The sequence below is a fragment of the Mus pahari genome, chromosome 22 (assembly GCF_900095145.1).
Source record: "Mus pahari chromosome 22, PAHARI_EIJ_v1.1, whole genome shotgun sequence".
In the NCBI taxonomy this organism is placed as follows: domain Eukaryota; kingdom Metazoa; phylum Chordata; class Mammalia; order Rodentia; family Muridae; genus Mus; species Mus pahari.
Window position 1 is genome coordinate 49969052 of NC_034611.1, and position 18262 is coordinate 49987313.

Sequence of the window (18262 nt, forward strand, 5' to 3'; positions counted from 1 at the left end):
AGTGAGTTCCAGGACAGCCAGGGCTACACAGAGAAACCCTGTCTCAAAACACCAAAAAAAAAAAAAAAAAAAAAAAAAAGAAAAGAAAAAGAAAAAGAAAGAGAACCAGATGTCCAGCAGTAAGGTATTATAAAGAATGTTCCTACCTAGAGAACATTCTTAACTGTAGCAGAATAGTAAAGGCACAAGGGAAACTAGATTGTAACTCATCTAAAAGATAGGTTCTCAAGGTATGATGAAAAAAAAAAGTGTGTTTTCATATAAAAGGAAGGATAATTAGTGCCTTGGAGATTTTAGAGACTATTTTCTTATTTCTGAAAGATGAAAAATTTTTGCCAGGTGCATGTATTGCTCTTACAATCCGAGAGGGAAATTTTATGTTATTTAAGAACGGAGAAGCTCTAGCCCTGTTGGAGCGCAGGCACATCGAAAGCTAGCCTGGCACATCATCTAGCTTGCAGATTCCCAGACGGGCAGTGTTTTCGAAGGCAGCGTGGTCCTGGGTCCATTTGTGTGAGTATTTATAGAAGTGAAAGCAAGGAGGGGGAGGAAATAAATTGATTTTTTTCCCCTTGAACTTTTGAAATTATTTTCTCCACTCCATTTGTAATTGAACCTATGTAGCTATTCTTATTTCTTCCTTTCTTGAGTACCACGCTAGGCCTAAAAATATTACCTGGCTTAGGATGTGGGTTTTGCTAAAATATTTCCCCTTGAAGTCTTCACAGGGTCCTTGGATGCTTCAAAATGAGATTCTCAAAGAAGACTACCCCCTGACATTTAATTTGCCCTTTTGTTTGATGTATCTTGACCTTCTCTGTCTAGCATCCTTAGACTCCTATACTGGAGACCACTCCAGAGTGGTTGGATAATGGACCCCATCAACCATAAAAGGAAGTGACTTGGGGGGTGGGGTGTAGCAGGACTGGGTCCTGTCTGCCGAAGAGGTTGATGCGGGGGGCCATTCTGGCATCACCTTATCCTGTAGACGTAACATTAGTCTGCAGAAAAAGAGATCAGAGCCGGGGAGCATCTCGTTAAATATTAATTATAGTGATGCCTTTTGCCACGCATCTTCAGAGAGCGCTGGGCATTCACAGACATTACCTCATCGTTCATCCTAACAGCGTTATTGGGTGAGAAGTCGACAGTAAGGGTTATGGTCTCTGCGCAGGCACAGCAAAACAAATACTGTATTATTTTATATCCAAGTTGCTAATGGCCCTTCCAGACATTTCAGGGTATTTCTAATTTAGATTTTATTTTATAATTGTGTGTGTGTGTGTGTGTGTGTGTGTGTCTGTGTTTGTGTGCATGTGTGTATGCATGGGCACGCCATGTGGAGGTCAGAGGGTAAATTCTTCCCTCTCATCTTGGGATCTAGGGATCACACTCAGGTCAGCATACATGCCTGGCAAGCACACTTAGTTGCTGAGCCATCTCAGTAGCCCAGTCTATTTTGAAACAGGGTCTCCTGTCATGTAGGCAGGCTGTGAACTCATTGTATATCCAAGAGAATAACTTTGAATTCTGATCCACCTGTGTCCACCACCTAGGTGTTGGGACCACAGGTATACACCACCGCTCCCAACTTATGCAGTGCTAGGAGTTCGGAGTATTAGGCAAGTGTTCTTCTGACTGAACCCCGTCTTCAGGGTCCCCCCCCCCCACCTCTCATTTGAAACAGGATCTTCTTACTTTGTAGCCTTGGATGCCCTAGAACTCACAATCCCCCTGACTCAGCCTCCCAAGTTATGTTACTGTGTCTAGCGTCCCTAACAAATATTTGAATTGTTACACTTAGGCATGGTCTGGAGTGGATAACAGTTGATAAAGGGAAGCCTAGGTGGGTTTGGGTTGGGTTGGTATGTCTCCCTCAAAGTTGTTCTGCATTCCTCAAGAGTAAAATGGCAGCCGGGCAATGGTGGCGCACGCCTTTAATCCCAGCACTNCCCAGCACTTGGGAGGCAGAGGCAGGCAGATTTCTGAGTTCAAGGCCAGCCTGGTCTACAGAGTGAGTTCCAGGACAGCCAGGGCTACACAGAGAAACTCTGTCTCGAAAAAACCAAACCAAACCAACCAAACAAACAAAAGAGTAAAATGGCCTTCCTCCACTTTCTCCCTACCCTCATGCCTCAACCTTATTTCACTTCACATATATACCTTTCGTCTGCCTGCCATCTGTCCATTCCCTCTTTCCCTCTCCTTCTTTCCCTCTTTTCCTCTTTCCCTCTCCCTCTCCGTCTCCATCTGTGTTTTGTTGAGAAAGGGTCTTTATATAGCCTTGTCTGTCCTGGAATTCACAATGAAGACCAGGCAGGTTGAGTACTGGGAATAAGGGCATGCACCAATACATCCAGCTATCTTTTGTTCCTTACTGCTGGGAACTTTGGGTCTTGAGGATAGTCCAGTGCGCTCTCCTATGTACTTTCTCTGTGCTAATGTCTTTCTGCCCACCTTTGCAGGACTCCCTCTCTTATGCTGCAGAGGTAGGTTCCCTCCTGCACAGGGCCTCTCTCGCACCTCTCTGTACTGTGAGTTCTCCCACAGACTCCTGGGCTTCCTATCAGCTGCCCTTCCTTTGTGTATGAGTGGCTCATGTGTGCTCCTCGATGACATTCCTAGCTGGTTTTTACTGCAGAGGCAGGTTGATTGTCTTTATGTCTCTCTTAGTGCCTTGTATACATTGTATACATAAGTGCTCATTGTGTAAAGGAGTGAAATGGTCACAGTTTTAGGCTAGATAGATGTCTGTAGTCTATGCCAAGTCCCAAGGGGTATGAAGGACAGAGGTCACTGAAGGAATCCCACTTGGCCTGACCTCCCTCCTTTGATTCCATTCACTGCAGCCCTTGCTGCCTACCTGCCTGTTATGCGCATGCCCACGCCTTTCTTCTTCATTGTTTCATTGTGTAGTAAATATCTTTCTTCTCTCATGGTGTTATAGCACAGGTGAGCAGAGACAATGGGAGCCGTTTTAAGGTTATCTTACTTTTTCTTATTTTCCTATTCTTTTTCCACCTCCTGGGCTGGGTAGGAATCCATGATGCACAGTATCCTAAAATTGCAAAGATCTTTACTTGAAGCCTCCTCCATTCCTGAGAATGAGGACTCTGATCATTTTGTGCTCCACCTGGGGCAGCCTGTATGAGGCTGGGCAGGTTATTTAATCATCCTGTGTCGTCATTTCCCCATCTGTTAAGGGAGGATAATATGCTTGGGGGTGACCTGCCCCTCTGGGCTCCCGTGAGGCTTAGTGGGCTAATGCTCTTGCTATTAACGTCAGCTGAAGATGCCTGGGCAGAACCAGCTGGGGATCAGGTGCTGGGTCCCCACAGAATGGCTGCATCCTAAGACCTTGGGTGTTACTGTCTGTGTTGGCCTTGGCACAGAGGAAGCCTGTGTGCCAATCAAGAGGCTCTAAGGTTTCCTCCTCCCGCTGGCTCAAGCGGCTGAGGTCTTGGGGATGACAATGGCCCCCAGAGGACTTCCGGGCTTGATGCACTGAAAGGAGAGAAGCCAGCCTGGTGTTGAGAGTGCTGCTGCAGCCCAGCATCAGCAGATAGGAGGGTCCAGCCCTGGGAGCAGTGGGTCACCGTGCGACTGTGCCCACATGGCCTCACCATACTTTCCACCCCACCTATTGATGAGCTTCAGAACAGTCTGTCATTGGATACTCACGTTCCTGTGGCTGCAATCCTGGGAATGTTGGCTTTTCATCTTTAAGGACAGTCTGGGCGCAGTGTCCTGGGATGAAGGAGTGATGTCAGTGTGGAGAAGAGGTGAGGGATTCATGCCTCGGAGGAGTCCTTTCCGCTTAGACTGACTGGTGAGTGGTCATCTCTCACTCTGAAACAAGTTCTGTTTTCTCTAGACTGCACTCAGAAAGGGAACTGCCCTGCCATTCAATTGTAATGTCTACTCTGTTCGTGTGTATAGACAGCAATAAGCGTACTATGGAAATCGATTTAAATACGTGTATATTTTAAGAATTCATTTCCATAGCAGGTTTGTTCTCAAGCATTCCGTATAAAATCTGAGCAAAGGCCCCCTTTTAGTCTTAATGACAATACAGTTATCAAAATTTCTTCTCCAATGTATCTGGCAGATCTCTCTTATGTGTGTGCTGGCAAGCACTTGTATCGTTAATCATTTGTATGTAAAAAGCATAATCATCAAATACTTCTGGCACTAAATTGCTCACAGGTTTTCAAAATTATAGGATTTGTAGTATGTAAATACCAAGATGCTCTTCAGCTTATCTCCGGGGTTCCTTTGTTTCTGTGTTTGTTGTGGGAATGGGGCGTGGATGCCATGGGACAATTGTGAAGGTCGAAGGGCAACTTTGGGAGTTGGTTTTCTCCTTCCATGATGTGGGCTTCAGGGATCAAACTCAGAAAGCACCTTTATCCAGCTCTAACTCCAGGTCTCATGTAGCACAATGGTGTCCTATTTGGGTAATGAATGGGCTTGGGTTACACAGTGACTGAGCAGTAGTATTGGAATAGATTTTACCAACCCTCTTTCAGGTTCAGGCCTCCCCACTCTGTGCCTATACCCCTTTTTAGACAGTGTAGACTTTCACCTCTCAAATACACATAAGATGGGGGAGGGGGAACCCACAGTTTGATTGAATTTGGCCTTACACTTTGATCTAATTAAAATGAAATTCCTTGTCTTAGAAAAATGCCCCTGCAGTACCATGGCTGATCCCTTGACCTTGAGTTCCCAGTTGACCTGACAGTCTGCTCTGTGGGTCCTTGAAGTGTGGTTCCCTTCAGGGTCGAACACCTGTGGTCGTGAGCTGGGAGGATCAGGAGTTCAAGGACATTATCAGCGCATAGTGATTTCAGAGCCAGGGTCTCCATGTCTTCCTGGCTGTCCTAGAACTAGCTCTGTAAACCATGCAGGCCTCCAAGTCACTGAGATCTGCCTGTCTCTGCTTCCCAAGTGCTAGGGCTAAAGGTGTGTGCCATCACGCCTGGGTTGACAGTAGAATTTTTGACATTGGAAACTTGGAGCTAAGTCCAGTACATTCTAGAGAGAAAAAGGTAGAGGCAGGGATGCTGTGGGTAGGTTTGGATGGAGGTTATTTGAAGGTGATTAGAAGGAAATGAGGCTGGATAAGTAGGTCAGTACCCAAAGCAGGAGGCTCTTCTTGTACCCAACCAGGAGTCATTCTTCATCCTGGAGGCAGTAGGGAGCCATTGAATGGTTTCTCATAAGCGAGGCCTGAGCAGAACTGTTTCTGGTGGGGTTAGCTGGCAGGGTGGGACAGGAGTGTGAGGGGAGGCTCTTGTTAGTCTTGCTCTGTAACTTTTGCCTCAGGGTGTTGATGGATTGAAAATTGTCTTAATGTTTAATTAGGAGGTAATTGCTTTTCTTATGATGGTCATTGGATTCTGAAAGGGCATGATTACTGTCTAGGGGGAAGCAGATCTAATTTTATCATTGGGAATGTGCAGGAAAACAGACACTGCTTAGTAGAAAGGCTTTGTAGGAAACTTCTAGAACAAGCTGCTTCCTTCCTTCTCTCTTTCGTTTTTAGATGTTTTCTTTTAGATGTTTATATTGAGTTCACACAGTAATGATCTGGGGAATGCCAGATCCCTCAAAACCAACCACTGGTGAATCCTAAAGCAGGGTTTATGTTCACTTCTTCCAACTCTCATCTGTCTTCCTTCTCACTCAAGACTGACCTTGTTAAAGCTCCTGGATGAAGCTCACCTTCCAAGGATCTGACACACACTGGTGGTGGCAATGAGAGTGGCTTAGGACAGAATGTTGTGTGCTTCATCACTGGTCATGTGTGTGGTAAACTGTTACTGTTGATTTTTCTACCCTGGGCATTGGTCAGTTTGCACCGTTGGCTTTAGTCACTCAACCAGTATTTACTGAGCACCTGTGTCACACTGAACAGTCATATGAACCAGAGAACTAGGGTGCGAGCCTTATTGTCTATTGAGCACATGGTCAGTGCTGATGGAGGGAAGGTTCTGCGTACTCGGGAGCACCTTGCTAAGAGTTGGAGGTTTAAGAGAAACCTAAAAATCTGCTGGGCTGGTGCCACCTAACTTTGAGTCCGGGGCTTGATGAACAGGGAGCCATGAAATGCTCTAAAGTTGATGGTGATGGCAGATGCTCAACTCTGTGGCTATGCTGAGAAGCAGTGACTGGGACTGTGGATGTAGCTCAGTGGTAGAGTGGCTGCCTAATATGTGTGAGGCCCTGGGTCTGAGCCCCAGCCCTACAGAAACACAAACAGAACAGTAACAAGATGGTAAGGAACCCTATAGGACAGCAGCAGTGGGAAGACTAGACTTGGCGATGATGAAAGACTGATCTGTGAGCAAGAGCACAGAGGAGCTGGAACCTTCTGGAATGTGAGAGTATTGAGAGAGAAGAAACCAAGGAGGCTGGAAAAAAGAGGGAGGGAGGGAGGGAGGGAGGAAGAGACAGAGAGAGAAGGAGAGAGAGAGAGAGAGAGAGAGAGAGAGAGAGAGAGAGAGAGAAGAGAGATGAGAAGAGAAGAGAAGAGAAGAGAAGAGAAGAGAAGAGAAGAGAAGAGAAGAGAAGAGAAGAGAAGAGAAGAGGAGAGAAGAGGAGAGAAGAGGAGAGAAGAGGAGAGAAGAGACACAGGGCCTGACCAGCTAGGGCCTTGACAGCCTAGAAATTATTATAGCAGCTTCCATTTGTGCTGCACCAGGGACAGCACGTTCTGAGCAGTTACACACATTCCTTTCTTCAAGCTCACAACAGCCTTGTGAGACAGGTGCTGTTCTTATCAGCACTTTATCAGCAGGGAGTCAATCTGCTCACAGTCATCCATCTAATGAAGTAGCAGAGCTGAGACAGAAACCCAGGGGTCTCAGTGAGAACCTCATAAATCACTCTAAAAGTTACGGGGTGACAGAGAGTTTTATGCAGGAGAGTGACAGTCATTTTTACATCTTAGATGATCATTCCATGATATGGGATATAGATGAGGGAGAGGAACACCAGAGCCAGGGGGCCAAGTGCAGTGGCCCACCTCCCAGGCCATGCCAGCTCCATCATGTGCAGTGGTGGTCTGGGAAGGAGAGGTTTAAGGAGGCCAGTTTACAGGAGCCAGGGAGTGGCTGGATTTTGCTGTTGTTTGTTTTGTTTTTCTGTTTGTTTTAGCAAGACTGGAGCACATACCTGGGGCCTCATGCATGCTAAGCCGGCACTAACCACTGAGCTATACCCATGGCCCCCAAACTCGGATGGATGACCCTAAACCTGGGTTCTGGGCTTGGGAAGTAGAGCAGGGAGGGATTTTTGTTGCTGATGATGCAGGTGCCAGGGTCCTGCCCCTGGATGAGCTTGCTAGTGGCTACTTACAACAGAATAAAATCCAACTTCTGACTTCTCTTCCAGTCAGAATCTTAATGGAGGTGGCAGGGCTTTGGGATGTGAATAGACCTAAGAGATGTGGTTACAGGAAGAAGAAGCTCCTGCAGGGGTAGAATTGGGGTACCCTGAGGTGTGTACCTGCTGAAGCTCAGACCAATGTACCTTCTTTCTCCAGGGAACCTTTGCTCCGTCCCTCCCCAGAGACCTCTCCCATCCTTAGAAGCGGTTTCCTTGTGGCACTAACAGTAAGACCAGACATTAAATACACACTCCAAGGCTTTAGCGCCCAAACCGGAAACACCTTACTCGTTAGATCAAATCTGTGTTTCCTGCCTATCTATGCCCAGTGTAACGGAGGGTTTGGTTCCTCCAGAAGGCACTGGTTTTGCAGATTATAGCTATATAGGTATATATCCAGTAGTTTACAGCCCACATTAAATCGAAGTGCTGGACTTGACAGCAGTTTCTGGAATGCTCCGTGATTTCTGGTTAGTAGTATTTAACAGTTCAGTGAAGAGGGGTGCAGCAACCTGGTTACTCAGCTACCATCCGCCAGTCCCTCTGGTTTTCTTTCCCACAGTGCCTGGCAGGCCTTTAGTTACTCGTCCCTTCCCTTCTCCCTGTGGGCAAAGCTGGGCACTGCTGAGGCTAGGGGCAGGGCCGCATGCTTCAGAAGGGCTGGCGTTCTGTATTTCTGAGCCTTGTAGTGTGGGGGGAATCCGTGAACTCCACTAGCATCCCTCCACAGCCGTCAGCACCACTCCTAACGGCTGCTGTCACCCAACAGCTGACCCGATTCCCTGAATTGGTCCCTGTAAACTGTGCAGTTCTATAAGAGGGAGATTTCCGGGCAGAATACTTAATTAGGGCTTAATTAAGACAGCTGGAGTAACCCTTGGGCCTGAACCTTGCTCGGGGTCCTGATTGGCAGATGGCACCTGGCACTCTTGGCTGTCTGACAGCCATCAGGCCTCAAGCAGAAATGAACCCATGCTGGCCCTGGAGGAGGTATTTCTTAGACTCCTCGTCAGAATGTGTTCTGCGCCCTTTTTCTTAAGGATTCCACACTCTGAACTGTATTGGCTAAGAGTGGATTTCACCTTCTCTAGAGCAGAAGAACTTCAAAGGCAGGGGCTATGACTGGGTCCCCGCTATCATACCCAGCATAGGTCCCAGTGAAAGAGCAGCTAGACATTGGTGGGATGGTCACACTGGCTTAGAGCTCCCAACCCCTTTTAATTGGAGATGGCTGAAAGCTCTTCAGCTGGAATCCAAACCCCAGGGTATGGACTCAGAAGTGAAGAGTTAAAGCCGTGGCAGTACCTCATCTGTGGAAGGTACGGACTTCAGACAAGGGACCTCGGGGTAGAACAAAGCCTTGGTGTCACAGCAGGCCATGGGTCACAGGTCTGAGAAGCATGCCTTGGAGCTGGCTCCGGAAGCCATTGTTGATATACTGTGATTGTGGCTGGCGTTGATCTGGTAGGACTGGGAGCCTACCTCACTTCCTAGACAGATCCCTGGAGCCACACAGCTCAGTCTACTAGAGTGGTGAGCCACAGCTCTGGGAGCCCTCAGTCTAAATTTCCCAAGCAGTTGTGAATTTTGGTTTTGGCACTCATGGTATCAGATGTGCCCAGAGGTTTTTGGAAATTTGCTGGTGCCTCGTAATATGATAGATCATTTCATGGTGAAAGCACAGATCTAGATCTTAGTCCACACTCTACAGTGTGGGCAGATTATTCCCAGATGGTGGTCAATAGTTTTTCTACTAATGAGAATGACGATATTCCCAATAACCACCGTGTCTGTGGAGAAGGAAGAGACTCTCTACTCAGTGCCTGGGGGACACTAGACACCACAGGCTCTAAAGACCTCTGTGCTGAGAAATTCCCTACAGACTTCCAGCCCTGCTCCTGGGCACGTTGTGCACCTCCCACCATGTGAATCCCAAGGGTCAAACTCGGTCTTCTGGTTTGGTGGCAGGTGCTGTTAGCTGCTGAGCCATCTCCAGCCCTAGCCATTTCAGTGTATACAGTTGGTGGCATTTAGATAGACTTGTACTGTTATATAATCATTACTGCTGTCTACTTTAAAGTGTTCACTGTCCCTACATAATCCCATTAAGCAGCACTTTTCAGTCCCTCCTTCCTGCCAGGCCCTGGCAGCCACCAGTTTGCTTCCTGTCTCGACGTAGCCTTGCCAACTCTGGACATTAAATATAAATGGGAACCTATGGTATTTTGTCTCTGTGCCTAGCTTCTATCAATCCACGTGTCTTTAAGATGTATCCATGTTGTAAGCTGGCAGCATTACTTCATCCTGTTTAGCGGCTGAATCCTATCCCGTTGTATGGCGATGCCATGATCTATTTTTCTGTTTGCTCACTGAGGCCCTTTGGGGCTGCTTCTGCCATTTGGCATAATCATAAATAACCATAAATATTGCTCCTTGAACACTAGCGTACAGGCTTTCATTTGAATATTGGTTTTCAGTTCTTTGGGGAGGGGACTCGCCAAATCAGTATTGTTTTAGTAAGTAACTTCATGAGAACGCTCCAAACTGTTGCCATAGTCTCTGAACCTCATGCTTCCCTGGTTGCTCTCCAGTCTCCCTGGCCTTCTCTTCTCTCTTCCCTTCATCCGTGACTTTGCAGCCCCTGAAGTGACAGTCCTCTACCAGTCCTCCTGGCTCAGTGCAGTCTACCCCGGTGTGCTCAGTACTAACTGTGCACTGCAATCCCCAGGGTTCCTTTAACAGCATATATCCACCACTGTGTCTAGTATCTAATATACTGTGACATGGAAGAGACTTCCCGTTTCACTGACAGGATGAGGAAAGTCTAACGTAACTTTCTGGTAGCATGGTCAGTGAGAGTTGCGGTCGAACCAGGATATGTCAAAGCCTCTGCTCGTGACATGAGGGGTCACTGGGGAAGACCTAAGGCCAGGTGGGAGGAGCGCAGTCATGATGAGAGTGTCTGAGCTCTTGAAGCTGCTTGGAAAGTGAAGCAAGCGGCCCTTCTGATCTGCTCTGAGTTAGGTGACACGTTTCTCTGACTCCAGGGACTTTGAAAATCCTGCTTGCGGGACTCAGTCACCCCACCGTGTCTCTCTCTGGCACCCTGCCTCTCAGCAGTGTTTCTTGTTTTGTTTTGTGTTTGACACAGGGTTACTCTGTGGAGCAGTGGGCTGTCCTGGAACTCAGTAGACCAGGCTGACCTCAAACTTAAAGATCTGCCTGCCTCTGCCTCCCGTGTGCTGGGAACAAAGGCTTATACCACCACTTCCTGAAGTGTTTCTTAAAGGAACCTGTAGAAGGTAGAACTTAGAGCTGACTCACGGAGGATGAAAGCGAAGCAACCTTGCTTGTTCAGGTGCATGGTGGCTAAGTCCCTGAGTACAGAGTTGACTGAGTACAGAGCTGACTCAGAGAATTAGACAGATGTAGTACTCAGGGCTCTCAGAGATGTACACGGGAGAACCCACGATGATATCTCAGAGTAAATGATATCCAGCGTGACCATGCTGGTATAGATCCCTTCTCTGTCCCCCTAGTACCCGTATTTTCTAATGTTTCTACATTCTTTTATTGTGCTTAGCATAGTTGGATCCCTCACCAGGATGTATGAGGGTTGGGGGTTTTGTTCCCAATGTGTCCCAAGACCTAGAACCATACCTGGTACAAAAAGATTCTATAGTCTGGATTTTCATACAAAAAATGTAAGTAGGACTAAGAGGATGACTCATAAGTCAGATGCTTGTAGTATAAGCATGAAGACCCAAGTTCAAATCCCAGCACCCACATAAAAAGCTGTGGATAGCTGAGTGTGCCTGTAACCCCAGCATAGGGAGATGAAGACACACAACACTGTAATATAATCATGTTTCCTAGGTCTGTTCACACAAGTCCTTTACAGATAGGAAAAATGAGGTTTGCCTGTTAAGGGTGTGTGTCTTGGGTCCTGTGTCTAGCAGCTGGTCATAGCCAGGGCCTGGCTACAGATCTTGTGTACTCTATTCCTCACCCAGTGAGGACAAGGGGCTTGGCAGCTGCATGTAACTCCATGATAACATTTGCCTTTGTCTCCGAGGGTCTCCTCAGGGACCTCAGGACAGCTGAAGTGAAGTGTGGGCCTCTCTGGTATTCAAGTCAGCCCTTCCCCACATCCTTTCCAGGGCTCACTGTCCATCTGATAAGGCAGATGAATTGTGCGACCAACATCCCATCGTCCTCTTGGAGTGACCTGGGCCCCATGGCCCCAAATTGCTGTCAGGAGAAAGACACGTCCTTGGTTCCCATCAATGCTGGCTGCTGCCTCCCTGAAGCTCCCAGAGGGTCACACAGAGGCCATCTGCAGGGAGTTAGATAAGAAGCTCAGCTCTTTCTGAGATGCCCAATCTTGTCAGGCATATGTGAAATCTGAGGACATGTGGTCCCAAGAGACCCTGGACCCACAAACACTTGTGTTTGCACCTGCGGCACTGGGGATGATTTGGGAGATAATGGGAATGGATGTTTTCTGTTTAAACTGTTGCATATGTATTTTTATGCGACTAGGGGGAAAACCAGCTAGCCTGACCAATCCTGTGGTTCAGTGAACATTACTGTTTAGGGTGCCGCTACTGTGGGCTATGCCATATCAAAGTGTCATTTCCATGTGTACAGTGTGCTGTCAGGATAGTGGTCTGGCAGTTCACTGACATGGAAAAAGTCAGAAAGGTACTTTGAGGTCATCTGTCATTTGAGAATGCTGCCATGGATGGTGGTGAGCCTAGGTGCTTTCTCAAGAGCCATCTCTCCTGTCGAATTCACACCTGGTTCAGGGTGAGCTGGCCAAGAATGCTAATGACCAGGGCCTAGGACACTCCAAGTGTAAGATGGGAAGTTAGTCACAAGATGGGCAATGTGCCCTGGAAAGGATGTAGGGAAGGGCATGTCCAACCCTCATGCTCCCATGGGCCAAAGAGACCTGGAGAACCAGCTGGGAGCCACGGGTTTCCCTTTGGTCCACGGCAAACTCCTGGTAGGTCTCTGAAGCTCTTTCCTATAAACAGAAGGTGTTGGGTAAGATGGCTCATGGAAACACAGGCTAAGAAAGGAAGGTGGAGGAAGTACAGGCATGTGAGAAGCGAAGCTGCCAGACGGTTCTCCTGGACTGTTTCTATTGCCACAGACCACGTGACTTGTGAATGGATTCTGTGTCAGACCTGTGTTGTCTTGATCCTTGAAGGGAAGAGCTAGCAAATGCTTTCTTGGGGTCCTGGTGGCGGCTGTACTAGAGCTGTACATCACGGGACACATGTACCATGTGTCACGTGGCCTAAGGCAGATGTCCCTTCCTTTCTCAGAATGACATTCTCCTGATAAAGTGACATATCAGTCTAAGAAGTTCAGCCGACTGACATGGAAGCTTGTTATCTTTCACCAAGCCATGATCACCTGTAAGGAATCAGAGCATCAACTGATCCGTATTAGGGATGTATATGGGAAGCTGGGAATGGTGGTACACACCCGGCCACCCAGATTTGATCATTGGAACCCAGGTGGTAGAAGGAGAGAACTGACCTTAAAAGTTGTTCTCTGACACACACGTACAGTGTAATTAAAAACAGTTTTTGTTTGTTTGTTTTGTTTTTGTCCTTTTTTTTTTTTTTTTNGTTTTTTNNNANAGGGTTTCTCTGTATAGCCCTGGCTGTCCTGGAACTCACTTTGTAGACCAGGCTGGCCTCGAACTCAGAAATCCACCTGCCTCTGCCTCCCGAGTGCTGGGATTAAAGGCGTGTGCCACCACGCCCGGCTAAAACGTTTAAAGCAGTTTTTAAATGACAGTAAAAGCAGAAAGTTAATAATGAACTTCTCTAAAATATTTACTAATAGCTTTTTCTTTGTCTTTAGAAGTCTAAATTTAAATTATTTGTATTCTGATCTAACCAGTGCATTTTAGGCATCCACGTCCATGTCATTATTTATTCAACAAACACTGCTTGGTGGGCACAGCTCCGCTAGGCTCTGCATGGTTGTGTGTTCCTCCTCCCTTCCAGGAAACTCGTGGTCAAGGGGGTGCAGAAAACAGGACCAGATCCACACGAGGTTAGAAAGTGCAGGCAAAAGTGCAAGTGGCTTGGTCCCAGCTGGATGGAGGGGCGGGATGCTCGACCGTGATTAGTGTCTTAGGGTTTCATTGTGGTGAAGGGACACCGTGACCAAGGCAACTCTTATAAAGAAAAGCATTTAATGGGGGCTGGCTTACAGTTTCACAGGTTCAGTCCATTATCATCATAGTGGGAAACATGGCCCCCATGCAGGCAGACTTGGTGCTGGAGGAGCTGAGAGTTCCAGACCTCAATCTGCAGGCAGTAGCAGAACTGTCTCCTGCTGGCAACCCAGAGGAGGAGTCTATGGGGATCATTCCTAGTCAATCCACCACAATTAGGTAACTGGTGAGGCAGGCTAGGCCAGCAGCCAGGAAAGTGTCCTGAATGTGGCAAGGCTCAAGCTATGTGCCGAAGGTCAAATCTAATTAGAATTAGTTTTGGAGGAACGGGAGGCTTGAACAGAGGGACTGCGGAGGGATAAAGAGGACAGGATTATGAGATAGAAGTGGAAGGCCTCAGCATCCCTCGGCCACTTGAAGTTCATGAATCTGTAGGTAAAAATGTTAGTTTCTCCTCACTGGGAGAAACTCCTCCCCCTAAAAGGCTGGTGCATTGAAGCCTTCATTGCTAGCTGATGGTATTTTTTCAAGTGCTTGGGCCTCAAGGGCTCCAACCTAATCAATGAATTAATCCCTCGATGGATTCGTACACTGGCATTATTGGAAGGTGGGAGCTATTTGGGCTAAGTAGTCACTAGGGGAGTGCTCTGGAAAGCTGGACCTTGTCCTCAATAAGGAAAGCATTTGCCACATCCTCTGCTATGGCCATGTGCTGTGTTATCACAGGCCATAGCAATGGAGCCTACCAACCATGGACCGGAAACTGAGCCAAACCCTTACTCTCTTAAGCTGTATTCTTGGGTGATTCACCAGAGCCACAGACAACTAGACACCCCTCTTCCCCAAATTTGTCACAAGAACAGTCTTTTGGTAGATGATGCTTGGAATGAATGGATAATAACAGGATGGCAGCGTTTTAGGTCTGTAGAAAAGCTCCTGGTGATATTAGCAGAGGTACGCCAGGTTTTGTCACTTCTGAACAGAGAGCAAGCCTGGTTACCCAGGGCTGGGCCCATCACTCTCCTTGGAATCCCTAAGTTTTATCTAAGAAGCACATTAAAATGAGCATTTTCAGGCCCCACCTATCACCTGCTGAATCAGTTCTTCCTAGACTGTAGTTCTCTCGTTTTTGCTTTTTTAAAAAAGACTTAAAAACAAAACAAAACAAAACAAAACCCTCATGTGTATGGGTGTTTTGCCTGTGTGCATGTTCTGTGCTACGTGTGTACCTGATGCTTGTGGAGGTGGCTGGAGTTAGAGATGGTTGTACCATGTGAATGTTTGAAACCAAACCTGGGTCTTTTGGAAGAGCAGGAAGAACTATTAACTGTTGAGCCATCTTTCCATCCCATCTCTCTCTCTCTCTCTCTCTCTCTCTCTCTCTCTCTCTCTCTCTCTCTCCATCACCCCTCTCTCCATCCCTCCTCTTCCATCACCCCTTTCTCTGTCTCCCTTCACTCTATTCCCCCTCTGTCCACCCCACCTCTATCCCCTCCATCCTCCCTCTTCATCACCTTCTCTTCACCCCCTTTCTCCATCCATCTTTTCTCCATCCCTCATCTCTCCACCTCCTCTCTCCATTCTCCCTCTCTCCATCCCCCCTTTCTCTATCCCTGTTTCCTTTCTTGTCTTGTTGCCTTTATTCCCTCAACAACTCAAACATTGCAGTAAACATTGTAATTTTGTTTTCTCTTTTAAGCAAAAATATTTCCACCTGCCTCTGCCTCCCAAGAGCTGGGATCAAAGACATGTGCCAACACTGCCCTGCCTATTTTTCTTTTTAAAATGGCATAGAATAACATGGTGTTTCTATGTTGAGATTTAAAAGAAAGAAATCGGGTTACATGTAACAAATGACCTATAGTTTACAATGTAACCATTTATATCAGTTTCTTGTTTCTATTTACATGATAAGATATATTGACAGTTTTCCTTAAATTGAACTTTTAATTCTTAGGATAAATTCAACTTAATTATTCTATATACTTCTTATAATGTACTGCTATTGGAGTTTGTTAGCAATTGTAAACTTTTAAAACCATAAATTTTATAAAGTGAAGGGATAGGCTCAAAGTACATGATAAACTTGCATGAAAATGGCTTTAAGTAACCATGTATAATAAAAGTGTAAAGGTTAAAGATGCATGGTAATTAAAAAAGAATAATAATTTTAAATGTACACGGAAGCAGAGAGAATGAACTCTAGCATTTCTCAACCTGAGGAATTATTAATTTTCTTACTTGGATCTTACTTCAGAATTGTGCGAGCAATTCATGAGTAAGATTGATCTCTATATCCTTTTTAAATTATACTCTCGGTTTGGTTTTAAGCTCAGGGTTACCTTTGGCTCAGTAGGATAGCCTGGTTATACGCTCTTGTTTTCTCTGTTGAAGAACGTTTTCCAATTCTGAGGACAGAGTTCCTTACAGTTTTCATTTTGTTATTTTTAGTTCTTTGAATGTGGAATCAGTCTTTGTGGAGCTAAAGATTAAAGAAATTTGTGGAAACTGTAGAATAAATGAGCCAAGGCATTGACTGCCTTGCTAGGCCCCTTTGCCATGGGCAGAGCATAGTTTGAGAGATGGCCTCCCTCTCCCGACCTAGGACTCTTATCTTTCTTTTCTCTCTCACTCTTGGTTACCTGCATGGAGTGGTGTGTGTGTGTGTGTGTGTGTGTGTGTGTGTGTGTGTAGACCATGTACATACAGGTGCCCACGGAGGACAGAGGGTATTTGATCTCCTGGAACTGAGGTTACGGGTGACTGTGGTGGGTTCTAGAACCTAATGTGGGTTCCAGAAACCTACCCAGGTCCTCTGCAAGGATAGGAAGAGCTCTTAACTGCTGAGCACTCTCTCCAGCCCCAGTGTTCCCCACCCTGACCCTCCAGTGAATGTGTTCTCATTGAAGGGGGGCTTTTATGCTACAGGCAGCATGCTGAGCACATCCAGAAAAGAGCAGAATCCGTTTCTAGGTGCCCCGCATCTCTCTCGCTTACATTGTCCATGAAGTACCCTACTTGGAAAGTGTCTTCCGTGATCGAGGGAAGCTCTTACCAGAATTCACTTACATGCCAGAGGTTGATAGGGACACCTTGGAAAACACCATTTTTATGAAGCTGACATTGTTATGCAAGAATAGGCTTGCCTGGGATTCAGGGCCAACTAGAATGCTGCATTGCTATTAGAGAACCTGCTGCAGCATACCTAAGAATGGTGTACATTTCGTCATTACTCATTTCATATGAATGACTTGTGTCTTAGTCAGGGTTTCTATTCCTGCACAAACATCATGACCAAGAAGCAGTTGGGGAGGAAAGGGTTTATTCCACTTACATTTTCCACATTGCCGTTCATCACCAAGGAAATCAGGACTGGAACTCAAGCAGGTCAAAAAGCAGGAGCTGATGCAGAAGCCATGGAGGGATGTTCTTTACTGGCTTGCTCAGTCTGCTCTCTTATAAAACCAAGACTACCAGCCCAGAGATGGCACCACCCACAAGGGACACCCCTCCCCCATCACTAATTGAGAAAATGCCTTATAGCTGGATCTCATGGAGGCATTTCCCCAACTGAAGCTCCTTTCTCTGTGATAACTCAAGCTGTGTCAAGTTGACACAAAACTAGCCAGTACAACTTATAACACAGGTTTGTGGGGTTTTCTTGATCTCACGCAAAACCATGAATGTGGTCTCAAGTGATATTTTAATTCTCTGCCTTTTCCTGCTTTTATTTTAGTTCTGTTCACTCAGCGACTGACACATTCACTTGTTCAACCAACATTTATTATGATGACACATCCTCAGAGAAAATAGAGAGGTCATGGGTCTTAGGCTCAAATCAATGATAGGAAGGAAGAAAAAATGATGAGGGCGAGAAACTAAGCTAGTATAGTATCTCGAATAGTAGGTTGAAGTCACAGAATGGGGATGGAGAGATGCTTCTCAATGGTTAAAAGCATGACTGCTCTTTCAGAGGACTCAGGTTCAATTCCCGCATGGCTGTTCACAACTGTTTGTTAACTTATTATTATTTTTTTGTTTTTGTTTTTCGAGACAGAGTTTCTCTGTATAGCACTGGCTGTCGTGGAACTCACTTTGTAGACCAGACTGACCTCGAACTCAGAAATCTGCCTGCCACTGCCTCCTGAGTGCTAGGATCAAAGGTGTGCGCCACCATGTCCAGCCTCTGTTTGTTAACTTAAGTTCCAGGGGATTCAATGCCTCATCTGGCCTATGTAGGTACCAGGCTCATATGTGATGCTAAGACATACACACAGGCAGATCACTCATACACAGACACAAAATAAAATAAAAACGTAAAAAAAAAAAGATTTATTTATTTTATGTATGTGATTCCACTGTAGCTGTCTTCAGACACACCAGAAGAGGGCATTGGATCCTATTACAAATGGTTGTGAGCCACTATGTGGTTGCTGGGAATTGAACTCAGGACCTCTGGAAGAGTAGTCAGTGCTCTTAACTGCTGAGCCATCTCTCCAGCCCCAATAAAACTTTTTTTAAAAAAGAAAGAATCCAGGCGGTGGTGGCACATGCCTTTAATCCCAGCACTTGGGAGGCAGAGGCAGGTAGATTTCTGAGTTTGAGGCCAGCCTGGTCTACAGAGTGAGTTCCAGGACAGCCAGGGCTATGCAGAGAAACCCTGTCTCGAAA

General features: G+C 46.4%; 1 protein-coding gene across 4 annotated transcripts in view; it reads left to right on the forward strand.

The window, feature by feature from the left end:
• The window catches only part of Frmpd1 (FERM and PDZ domain containing 1), a 108320-nt gene that overhangs the window by 15886 nt on the left and 74172 nt on the right, over positions 1–18262 (forward strand). Inside the window, exon 1 of one of the 4 annotated variants that reach the window (XM_029533335.1) lies at positions 3683–3829. The exons of the other annotated variants lie outside the window; for them this stretch is intronic. The gene's annotated coding sequence lies outside the window, so the exon portion shown is untranslated. Of the gene's footprint in view, positions 1–3682; positions 3830–18262 lie in introns of those variants that run through there. 4 annotated transcript variants of the gene reach the window in all.